Source organism: Heptranchias perlo, chromosome 5 (genome assembly GCF_035084215.1).
Source record: "Heptranchias perlo isolate sHepPer1 chromosome 5, sHepPer1.hap1, whole genome shotgun sequence".
Classification (NCBI taxonomy): domain Eukaryota; kingdom Metazoa; phylum Chordata; class Chondrichthyes; order Hexanchiformes; family Hexanchidae; genus Heptranchias; species Heptranchias perlo.
In genome coordinates, this window is record NC_090329.1 from 38,610,776 (window position 1) to 38,623,503 (window position 12,728).

Genomic DNA, 12,728 nt, shown 5'->3' on the forward strand with positions numbered 1-12,728 from the left:
AACACTTCCGAGCAGTCCTCCAGCGTGACCCTGAGCTTCCGGTCGCTTGCCATTTTAATTCTTCGTCCCACTTTCACTCTGACCTCTCGGTCCTCAGCCTCCTCTACTGTTCCAAAGAAGCTCAACGGAAACTCGAGGAACAGCACCTCATCTTTTGATTAGGCACTTTACAACCTTTTAGACACAACATTGATTTCAATAACTTCAGATCATAACCATTGATCCCATTTTTTCGGACAGCAGGTGCTGGTAGTGGTTCTGCTGTTGCCATTTACAGCTCCTCTAGACCCATCTTTTGTTTATTAACTTGTCCCATTACCATCATCCCTTTTGTCATTTAATCACTCCTGCCTTCCACTCTATCACAGACTTTCCTTTTGTTCTTTCCTCTCTTCCCACCTTTCCCTGGCTCTGTACTTGTTTAAAACCTATTATATCTTTAACTTCTTCCAGTTCTGATGAAAGGTCAGTGACCTGAAATGTTAACTCAGTTTCTTTCTCCACAGATCCTGCCTAACTTGCTGAGCATTTCCAGCATTTTCTGTTTTTACTATAGAAATAACATCAGTTTACACCTTTAGGCAGAATGCCTCCTTCCTCTCCAGAACACTGTACTGAGACTAATTTGAATTCAATGTTTTTCATCCTTTAAATGAAAGTAGGATCTTGTCTGCTCTAAGGATTTGTCTACCTTATCTGGACTAATCTATCTGTAAGCCTTCCGAGGATCTCTCTGACCTGGCACAGATTACTACTTCTGACTCACTTATTTTCACATTTCATTTTACCTCAACTCCACAGAGAACTCATCTGTCTGCTACTCAATCTGATTCTAGTCCAGTTCTAATCATGCCTCCCTTTGTGGAGGTATTTTCCAGGCACCTTGCCCCGAGCTGTGCTGTCCCTTTTGCTTATATCGCCCATACTCTCCCGTCCCTTTCATTTCTAAATGCTCAGATAATAAACCAAGAATTATCTCTAGATTACAATGAAAGAATCTATAGTATTAGCACGTGTAACTGTACAATGTGATAGCATGAAGCGAAGGAATGCATAGCAGTAACCAATGCGATATGACAGTGTAAGAGCATATTAGGGGGATAGATAGTGTCCTCTGCAGTCGCGACCGAGAGTCCAAGAGGGTGTGTTGCCTACCTGGTGCAAGGATAAAGGACGTCTTGGAGCAACTAGAGAGGAACTTGGGAAAAAAAGGGGGAGGATCTAGTTGTCGTGGTCCATGTCGGCATCAATGACATAAGGATGAACAAGGAGGAGTTCTTGCTAAGGGAATATCAGAAGATGGGAACTAAATTAAAAAGCAGGACCTCATGGGTGGTAATCTCAGGATTACTACCTGAACCACGTGCTAATTGGCATAGGGATAGGCAGATTAGGAAGGTGAACGTGTGGCTAAAAGGCTGGTGTGGGAAGGAGGGGTTCCATTTCACGGGACACTGGCACCAGTACTGGGACAGGAAGGAGCTGTACCGCTGGAACAGGTTCCACCTGAACCGGAATGGGACCAGAGTCCTAGCAGAAAGGATAATTAGGGTGGTGCATAAGGCTTTAAACTAGCAAGTTGGGGGAGGGGGTCTGATCGCAATAAAAAAGCTGAAAAATAAAAGAAGCAGGAGATGAGTGTATAAGTCAGACCAGGGTAAGGAATAAAGATAACATAAATGGTCAAGGAACTGTTAAAAATAAAGTAAAAGGAACAACTATTAAATATGAATTAAACTGCCTGTACAGTAATGCACACTGCGTCCAAAATAAAAGGGGGGAACTGGAGGCAATAATCCCTAGCAAGGAACCAGATATAGTAGGAATAACTGAAACATGGCTACATAAAGAACAGGACTGGCAACTAAATATTGCAGGTTATAACATAATCATAAATGATAGGGAAGGAAGAAGGGGATGGCGTAGCCGTACTAATTAGAGATAACATAGTGACAGTAGAAAAAAGGGACATAACTAACAGAAGGATAGAAACAGAATCCATATGGGTTGAAATAAAGGATAAGAAGGGATCGATCACGCTAATAGGGATGTACTACAAACCAACTAATAGTGGAAAGGAGGTGGAGGAAGAAATATGTAAGCTAATATGTGAAATGAGTAAAGGACTTAGAATAATAATCATGGGAGATTTTAACTATCCCCAAATAAACTGGTAGGTAAAGGGGTACAGGGAATGGAGTTTTTACAATGTGTTCAGAACTCCTTTCTTACCCAGTATGTAAAAAGCCCAACAGGAGAGGAAGCATTGCTGGATCTAGTAATGGGAAATGAACCAGAACAGATAAGAGAAGTAAGTGTAGAGGAACATCTGGACAATAGCGATCGCAACATAACAAGGTTTAAAATAAAGATTGAGAAGGACATAAGTAATACAAATACCAAAGCAATAAATTGGAAAAAAGCTGATTTTCAGGGGATGAGAATGGAACTAGGGTAAATAAACTGGAAACATTTACTGATAAACAAAGAAATAGAACAGCAGTGGGAAACATTTAAAACGGTGATCAATAGAGTCCAGGAGAAATACATCCCACTAAAAAGCAAGAACAAACTAGCCAGTAATGACACACCATGCTTGAATACGGGCAAAATTGAAACTAAAGAAAAAGGAATACACTAAGAACATAGATAACAAAGGAGAGGATGACAAAAGGGAATACGAAAAGGTTAGGAAAGAAGTTTAAAAAAAACTATTAAGAAGGAAAAGAGGAACTACAAAATTAAATTATCAAGGACTATAAAAAGGACTGTAAAGAGTTCCACAGACACAAAAATAACAAAAGAAAAATCAGGATAGGGATAGGGCCACTAAGGGATACACACAATAAACTCACAGGTATTGACAGCGAAATGGCAGCAATATCAAATAATTACTTTACCTCACTATTTACCAGGGTGACTAACATGCTGGGCATAACATTAGAAGAAGAGATCAAAAAAGATATAAAAACATTTAAGAAAGGAAGGAGGGAGACAATTGATAAACTAATCAGACTTAGAGAGGATAAAACCCCTGGTCTGGATGGATTGCATCCACGCATGTTAAAAGCATCCGTGCATATTAATAGCGGAGACACTATTACATATATATTTAAAAATTAATTAGAAAAGGGAATAGTGCCAGAGGACTGGCGGACCGCTCATGTGATTCCTATATTTAAAAAGGGAGATGGAACCAGTCCAAGGAACTGTAGACCAATTAGCATAATGTCGGTGGTAGGAAAGATAATGGAATCTTTTACTCAACGATATATTGGAAAAACATTTAGAAACCGAAAATATAATAAAGAGTAGTCAGCACGGATTTCAAAATGGAAGGTCATGCTTGACCAACCTTATTGAATTCTTTGAAGAAGTAACAGAAAGAGTCGATATGGGTAATGTAGTAGATGTAATATATTTGAATTTTCAAAAGGTCTTCAATAATGTACCACATAGTAGACTCATGACTAAGGCATGTGGAGTCAGGAGATAAGTAGCAGAATGGATAGCAAGCTGGCTACAAAACAGAAAACAGAGTAGGGATTAAAGGTAGTTACTCAGACTCGCAAAAGGTAGGAAGTGGTGCTCCACAAGGATCGGTGCTGGGACCACTGTTGTTCATCATTTACATAAACTATTTGGACTCTGGAATCGGAAGTACAATTTCAAAATTTGTGGACAACACCAAATTGGGGGATGTAATTAATACTGAGGAGGACTGCGACAAAATACAGGAAGACATTAACAAATTTGTAGAGTGTAATTGGCAAATGAATTTCAATACAGATAAGTGTGAAGTATTACATTTTGGTAGGAAGAATAAGGAGGCCACATACCACTTGGATAATAAGAGTCTAAATGGGGCAGAGGAGCAGAGGATCTAGGGATACAGATACACAAATCACTAAAAGTAGCGACACAGGTTAATGAGGCCATAAAAAAAGCAAATCAAGCACTGGGGTTCATTTCTAGAGTGATAGAATTGAGAAGCAGGGAAGTTATGTTAAACTTGTATAGAACCTTGATTAGACCACACTTGGAGTATTGTGTACAGTTCTGGTCTCCATATTATAAAAAGGATATAGAGGCACTGGAGAAGGTGCAGAAAATATTTACTAGGATGATAGCAAAACTGAGAGGTTATACCTATCAGGAAAGATTGAACAGGCTAGGGCTCTTTTCTCTAGAAAAGAGAAGGCTGAGCAGTGACCTGATAGAGTTCTTTAAGGTTATGAAAGGGTTTGATAGGATAGACATAGGGAAGATGTTTCCACTTGTGGGGAAACCATAGGGGCCATAAATAGGAACATAGGAACAGGAGTAGGCCGTTCAGCCCCTCGTGCCTGCTCCGCCATTTGATAAGATCATGGCTGATCTGTGATCTAGCTCCATATACCTGCCTTTGGCCCATATCCCTTAATACCTTTGGTTGCCAAAAAGCTATCGATCTCACATTTAAATTTAGCAATTGAGCTAGTATCAATTGCCGTTTGCGGAAGAGAGTTCCATACTTCTACCACCCTTTGTGTGTAGAAATGTTTTCAAATCTCACTCCTGAAAGGTCTGGCTCTAATTTTTAGACTGTGCCCCCTACTGCTAGAATCCCCAACCAGCGGAAATAGTTTCTCTATCCACCCTGTCCGTTCCCCTTAATATCTTTTAAACTTCGATCAGATCACCCCTTAATCTTCTAAACTCTAGAGAATAAACCCCAATTTGTGTAATCTCTCCTCGTAACTTAATCCTTGAAGTCTTGGTATCATTCTAGTAAACCTACGCTGCACTCCCTCCAAGGCCAATATGTCCTTCCGAAGGTGCGGTGCCCAGAACTGCTCTCAGTACTCCAGGTGCGGTCTAACCAGGGTTTTGTATAGCTGCAGCATAACTTCTGCCCCCTTGTACTCCAGTCCTCTAGATATAAAGGCCAGCATTCCAATTACCTGTGCATGACACTTCAATGATCTATGTACCTGAACCCCTAAGTCCCTTTGGACATCCACTGTTTTTAACTTTTTACCATTTAGAAAGTACCCTGTTCTATCCTTTTTTGATCCAAAGTGGATGACCTCACATTTGTCTACATTGGGCAAAACTGTGGCAGATGGAATTCATTCACCGAATCTATCAATATCCCTTTGTAATTTTATGTTTCCATCTACACTGCTTACAATGCCACCAATCTTTGTGTCATCAGCAAACTTAGATATGAGACTTTCTGTGCCTTCATCTAAGTCGTTAATAAATATTGTGAATAATTGAGGCCCCAAGACAGATCCCTGCGGGACTCCACTAGTCACATCCTGCCAATGTGAATACTTACCCATTATCCCGACTCTCTGTCGCCTTTCGCTCAACCAATTTCCTAACCAAGTCCGTACTTTTCCCTCGATTCCATAGGCTTCTAACTTAGCTAACAGTCTCTTATGTGGGACCTTATCAAATGCCTTCTGGAAGTCCATATAAATAACATCCATTGACATTCCCCTGTCCACTACTTTAGTCACCTCTTCAAACAATTCAATCAGGTTTGTCAGGCACGACCTACCTTTCACAAATCCGTGCTGGCTCTCTTTGATTAACTGAAAATTCTCAAGGTGTTCAGTCATCCTATCCTTAATTATAGACTCCAGCAATTTCCCCACAACAGGTGTTAGGCTAACTGGTCTATAATTCCCCAGTTTCCCTCTCTCTCCTTTCTTAAAAATATAAGATAGTCACTAATAAATCCAATAGGGAATTCAGGAGAACCTCCTTTACCCAGAGAATGGTTAGAATGTGGAACTCGCTACAATAAGGAGTAGTTGAGGCAACGAGCATAGATGCATTTAAGGAGAAGCTAGATGAACACATGAGGGAGAAACGAACAGAAGGATAAACTGATGGGGTGCGATGAAGTAGGGAGGGAAAAGGCTTGTGCAAAGCATAAACACCAGCATGGACCTGTTGGGCTGAATGGCCTGTTTCTGTGCTGTACATTCTATGATGTGGAGATGCCGGTGATGGACTGGGGTGGACAAATGTAAGGAATCTTACAACACCAGGTTATAGTCCAACAATTTTATTTTGAAATCACAAGCTTTCGGAGATTATCCCCTTCGTCAGGTGAGTAGTGAATGAGAGCTTCTCAAATCGCATATCTTATATTAGGCTGGGAAACCATCACACCAATCAAAAGGTGTCGTTGGTGTTCAGACAGGTTAGCCACGGAAAACAGAAGGTCCCAGTATACTGAATACACATTGTGTCAAATTACACAGACAGAGAGAAAGAGACCCAAAAGGCAGAGAGAGAAAGAGAGAATATTAAAAACAAATAACTTTTTTATCCCCCTTGCTGGTGGGGTTACGTGTAGCGTGACATGAACCCAAGATCCCTGTTGAGGCCGTCCTCATGGGTGCGGAACTTGGCTATCAATTTCTGCTCGACGATTTTGCGTTGTCGTGTGTCTCGAAGGCCGCCTTGGAGAACGCTTACCCGAAGATCGGTGGCTGAATGTCCTTGACTGCTAAAGTGTTCCCCGACTGGGAGGGAACCCTCCTGTCTGGCGATTGTTGTGCGGTGTCCGTTCATCCGTTGTCGCAGTGTCTGCATGGTCTCACCATTGTACCATGCTCCGGGGCATCCTTTCCTGCAACGTATGAGGTAGACAACGTTGGCCGAGTCACAGGAGTATGAACCATGTACCTGGTGGGTGGTGTCCTCGCGTGTGATGGTTCACTGCACAGGACCTCCAACCAACACTATACACCAGATACATCGACAACATTTTCTTCCTATGGACCCACGGCGAAGAATCACTAAAGAGACTACACGATAACATCAACAAGTTCCATCCCACCATCAAACTCACCATGGACTACTCCTCAGAATCGGTTTCTTTCTTGGACACACAAATCTCCATCAAAGACGGGCACCTCAGCACCTCACTCTATCGCAAGCCCACGGACAACCTCACGATGCTCCACTTTTCCAGCTTCCACCCCAACCACGTCAAAGAGGCCATCCCCTATGGACAGGCCCTACGAATACACAGGATCTGCTCAGACGAGGAGGAACGCGATGGACACCTACAGACGCTGAAAGACGCCCTCATAAGAACGGGATATGATGCTTGACTTGTCGATCGACAGTTCCGACGGGCCACAGCGAAGAATCGCATAGACCTCCTCAGAAGACAAACACGGGACGCAACCAACAGAGTACCCTTCGTCGTCCAGTACTTCCCTGGAGCGGAGAAACTACGCCATGTTCTCCGCAACCTTCAACATGTCATCGATGACGACGAACACCTCGCTAAGGCCATCCCCACGCCTCCACTACTCTCCTTCAAACAGCCACCCAACCTCAAACAGACCATCGCTCGCAGCAAATTACCCAGCTTTCAGGAGAACAGCGTCCACGACACCACGCAACCTTGCCATGGCAACCTCTGCAAGATATGCCAGATCATCGACACGGATACCACCATCACACGAGAGGACACCACCCACCAGGTACATGGTTCATACTCCTGTGACTCGGCCAACGTTGTCTACCTCATACGTTGCAGGAAAGGATGCCCCGGAGCATGGTACAATGGTGAGACCATGCAGACACTGCGACAACGGATGAACGGACACCGCGCAACAATCGCCAGACAGGAGGGTTCCCTCCCAGTCGGGGAACACTTTAGCAGTCAAGGACATTCAGCCACCGATCTTCGGGTAAGCGTTCTCCAAGGCGGCCTTCGAGACACACGACAACGCAAAATCGTCGAGCAGAAATTGATAGCCAAGTTCCGCACCCATGAGGACGGCCTCAACCGGGATCTTGGGTTCATGTCACGCTACACGTAACCCCACCAGCAAGGGGGGAAAAAAAAGTTATCTTTTTAATATTCTCTCTTTCTCTCTCTGCCTTTTGGGTCTCTTTCTCTCTGTCTGTGTAATTTGACACAATGTGTATTCAGTATACTGGGACCTTCTGTTTTCCGTGGCTAACCTGTCTGAACACCAGCGACACCTTTTGATTGGTGTGATGGTTTCCCAGCCTAATATAAGATATGCGATTTGAGAAGCTCTCATTCACGACTCACCTGACGAAGGGGATAATCTCCGAAAGCTTGTGATTTTAAAGTAAAATTGTTGGACTATAACCTGGTGTTGTAAGATTCCGTACATTCTATGTAATATTACCTGAACAAAGATCTGCACAATTTGTTTGTTTTTGATAGTGGAACTGCTGCAACTTAGAATCTACCTGCCTGTACTTTTCTGTAAGTTACTGCTGTTCTGCAGAGTGGAGCCACAATTTTGTTTTGTTTGTCAATCGTTCTGCCTGTTAATAAGCTGCTGCTTTTGTTCTATTTGTTCGTGACAACCTTGAGATGTTGACACCATCGGCGTATCTGATAAGCTGCTGAATTGGATTTCCTCTGGGGATGCAAACATCACCCTTGATTAAATGGATGTTTGTCGTCTTATCATAATAAGGTCCACATTTCCAAAGGTCACTCAGGAATCTCTGTTTCTCAGTTTCATCAATGATCTTATGGATGTTTTCAGAAATAACATTGATCATTCTGATGGTGATGCAGTCTTATACAGAATGATTAATTCCCCATTTGAAAGGCAATCGGCAACAGAATCTCTTCAATCTGATGTGAATGGAATTAGACAGTGGGCTGAAAATGTTGTGTTGGCTTCTGAGAAGATAAATGGATAATGCTGTTGCCTTCCCATGTCTATTATACACGTGAGGGATGTTCAATTAGTTTGATTGGAGCTCCATGTAAGAAAAATATCAGTGAGCTTGGGGACCAGAATCACCAAATAAATACAAGTAGAACTGTGCTGTGTGATATTCGCGTTGAACGCATTAACGTGTTTGTATAAAATTCCTTTAACTGCTACTTTTACAAAGCTGTTAACATTCTGATTTTGAGTGGGTCAGTGATTTTGCTAAAATAGCTAAAAGAAAAATTTCATATAAATAGTTTTGTTGCCTATATTGCAGTGCGATTTAGCCACAAAGACTGCTATAAGTGTATAAATTCTCTTATGAACCAAATGAAAGAATTACTCAGCTGTTTTTCTATCGCAGTGAAACATAATTTTTCGCTAAGTCTCCCTATTTCGAGAGATTTTGTGACTCAGTTGTCGAAGCCAAGAACATTTTTATTTTACAAATGCCAGATTCAAAGCAACAAATAAAGTAGCTCTGTTTTAATTAGCCACTCAGATCTCCAATTTACTTAAAAAGAAATTGCTGTTCTAAGTAAAAAGACAGCCCATTCTCGAGCCGAGATTCACCTCATCTAACTTACTTCACCACATTCTGCCTTCCCACCATCCTTATGATGATGTGCAAATGCGCAGCTATTCCTATGTTGCAGTGCAGAATCCCTGTCCATGATATCCAGACTCCTCATGGTCCACCATTTGCCTAGTCCTGATTTAAATGGTGCAAAATTTTGACACATCTGTTTTTATTACAGCATTCTTTGGCTTCATACTATTGTTATCCCTAATACACAAAAAAAGCCATAACACACAGCTGTCAGCAGATGGTGCCATGATCCTTGAATTACTCAATGTAGGAGTTCCTGAAGGGAATTCTCCTCATCAATCAGGTGGGATCACGGCGGAGAATGACAAGACAATTTAGGCAGTGAGGCCTACTGCCGCCTTGTGCAGGATTCCTCTCCCCCTGCCCTGCTAGGACTGCCACTGGTTATTCCTTTTCCACACACCATATGCAAATGGTGGTGATGGAAGGGGAGCAAGGCCCAGGACACGGCGGAATTCCCTCCTTTCCACCTAGGTTACGGTGACTTCCCAGGGCCACCATATCGATGGTGGCAGTAGACCCTGGGAAGCAGCAGTAAAAGCCCAAAGTTTCTCCTAATAGAGGGAGAGAGCATTGCAGTAGCCTCCTCTCCCTCCTTTCAACCCCAAACACTCAGCCAGGGGCCTTCAGTGGGAGCTTTTATCCAATCTTTGGGTACTTCTGCCCCTTTAACATTCCCTCACTGCCTCTTTAGGTGCTGCAGTAGCAGTCCCTCTGCAGCACTGCCGGAATTGCCTTGGTTGTATTGGCGAGTTCCCTCTTGACAGTGGAAATCCTACAGGGAGTTTGTCGGGTATATTAGATGAGCCCCAACCTAGGAAAATGGGTCAGGGACGGGCAGTTATGGAGGGGAGGGTGGAAGAGCTGCTGGAACTTCTGCCCTGAAGTGGAGAATAGTCCTGCAGCTTTTGTCACTGTCGACCACATTATCCTCCTCCAATGCCTTTCCTCTGTGTTCAGCAAAGTGGGGACTGCCCTCGCCTGGTTCCACTCTTACCTATCCAATCATAGCCAGAGCATCTCCTGCAATGGCTTCTCTTCCCACTCCTGAACCGTTATCTCGAGTCCCCCAAGGATCCATGCGTGGCCCCCTCCTATTTCTCATCTACATGTTGTCCGTCAGCGACATTATTTGAAGACATGACATCAGGTTCCATATGTATGCTGACGATACCCAGCTCTATCTCACCACCACCTCCCTCGACCCCTCCATCGCCTCTGTTTTGTCAACCTGCATGTATGACATCTAGGCTTGGAGGAGCCAAATGTCCTCCAATTAAACATTGGGAAGACTCCATTATCTTCGGCCCCCACCACAAACTCCACTCCCTAGCCACAGATTCCATACCCTTCCTTGGCCACTATCCAAGGTTAAGCCAGACTGTTCACAACCTCAGGATCCTACTTGGCCCTGAGCTGAGCTTCCAACCCCATATTCATCTGCTGCTGAAATCCTCCTGGCCAGCATCCTATCTTCCATCTTCCACAAACTTGAGCTCATTCAAAACTCTGCTGCCTGTATCCTAACTCACACCGTCCAGCTCACTCATCACCCCTGTGCTCACTGAACTACATTGGCTCCTGGTCGACCAATGACTCAAATTTAAAATTTACATCCTCGTGTTCAAATCCCTCCATGGCATCGCTGCACCCTATATCTGTAACCTCCTCTAGCTCTACAACCCTCTCAGAACTCTGCGTTCCTCCAACTCTGGTCTCTTATGCATCCCCTACTCCCTTCACCTATTGGCAGGTGTGCTGTCAGCCAATTGGGCTCCAAGCTCTGGAATTCCCTCCCTAAACCTCTCCGCCTCTCCACTTCTTTCTCCTCCTTTGACCCTCCTTAAAACCTACCTCTTTGACCAAATTAATGTCTTCTTTTTTGTTTGGTATCAATTTTTGTCTGATTATGTTCCAGTTACTCGCCTTAGGACGTTTTCTTGCATTAAAGGCGCTGTATAAATGCCAGTTGTTGTTGCTCTGCTTTTAACCCACTTAATAGCCAAAAAAGCCATAACTCACATTTACCAGTAGATGGTGATGTGTTCACACTAGAACAAACTACACTAGGCAACAACCTTTTTAGATTGTCAGGACAACTCAAAGTGTTTCACAAGCAATTAATTACTTTTGAAGCAAAAGCAAAATACTGCAGATGCTGGAAATCTGAAATAAAAACAGAAAATGCTGGAGACACTCAGCAGGTCAGGGATCATCTGTGGAGAGAGAAACAGAGTTAATGTTTCAGGTCAATGACCTTTCGTCAGAATTGGAAGAAGTTGAAGATTTAACAATTTTGAAGCAAGTACAGAGCCAGGGAAAAGGGGGGTGGGGAGGGGGTAGAAAGAACAAAAGGGAAGATCTGTGGTAAGTTGAAGGGCAGAAGTGATTAAATGATAAAAGGGATGATGGTGCAAGGCAAAAGTGGTTGGTAATGGGACAGGTTAAGAAACAAAAGATGGGTCTAGAGGAGCTGTAAATGGCAACAGCAGAACCACTATCAGCACCTGCTGTCCAAAAAAATGGGAGCAGTGATTGCGATCTGAAGTTATTGAAATCAGTGTCGAGTCCAGAAGGTTGTAAAATGCCTAATCAAAAAATGAGGTGCTGTTCCTCGAACTTCCGTTGAGCTTCATTGGAACAGTGTAGGGAAAAGGAAGACATATCAGAAGCACTGCTGTGGAAGATGGCACCATCGGAATAGATGTGATGGAGATGTAGAAACTTTGAGAATGGAATAGAGTCTTTACAGGAAGCGGGGTGGGAGGAAATGTAATCAAGGTAGCTGTGGGAGCTGATGGGCTTATAGTAGATATTGGTTGGCAGCCTATCCCCAGAAATCAAGATAGGGAAGTCGAGGAAGGGAAGGGAAGAGTCAGAAATGGACCATGTGAAGGTGGGGGAGGGCAGGAAATTGGAAGTAAAGTTGATGAAATTTTCCAGTTCGGGGTGAGAGCAGGAAACAGCACCGATACAGTCATCAATGTACTGGAAAAAGAGGTGAGGAAGGGGACCTGAGTGATACTGGAACAAAGAATCTTCCACATATCCCACGAAAAGACAGGCATAGCTAGGACCCATACAGGTTCCCATAGCAACACCTTTAATTTGGAGGAAGTGAGTGGAGTCAAAGGAGAAGTTGTTCAATGTAAGAACAAGTTCAGCCAGGCGGAGGAGGGTGGTGGTGGATGGGGACTGGTTGGGCCTTGGTTCAAGGAAGAAGCGGAGGGCCCGCAGGCCATCCTGGTGGGAGGTGAAGGTGTAGAGGGACTGGACATCCACGGTGAAAAGGAGTCGGTTAGGGCTGGGGAACTGGAAACTGTTAAAGTGACAGAGGGCATCGGAAGAGTCGTGGATGTTGGTCGGAGGAGACTGGACAAGGGGAGAAAAAAATAGTC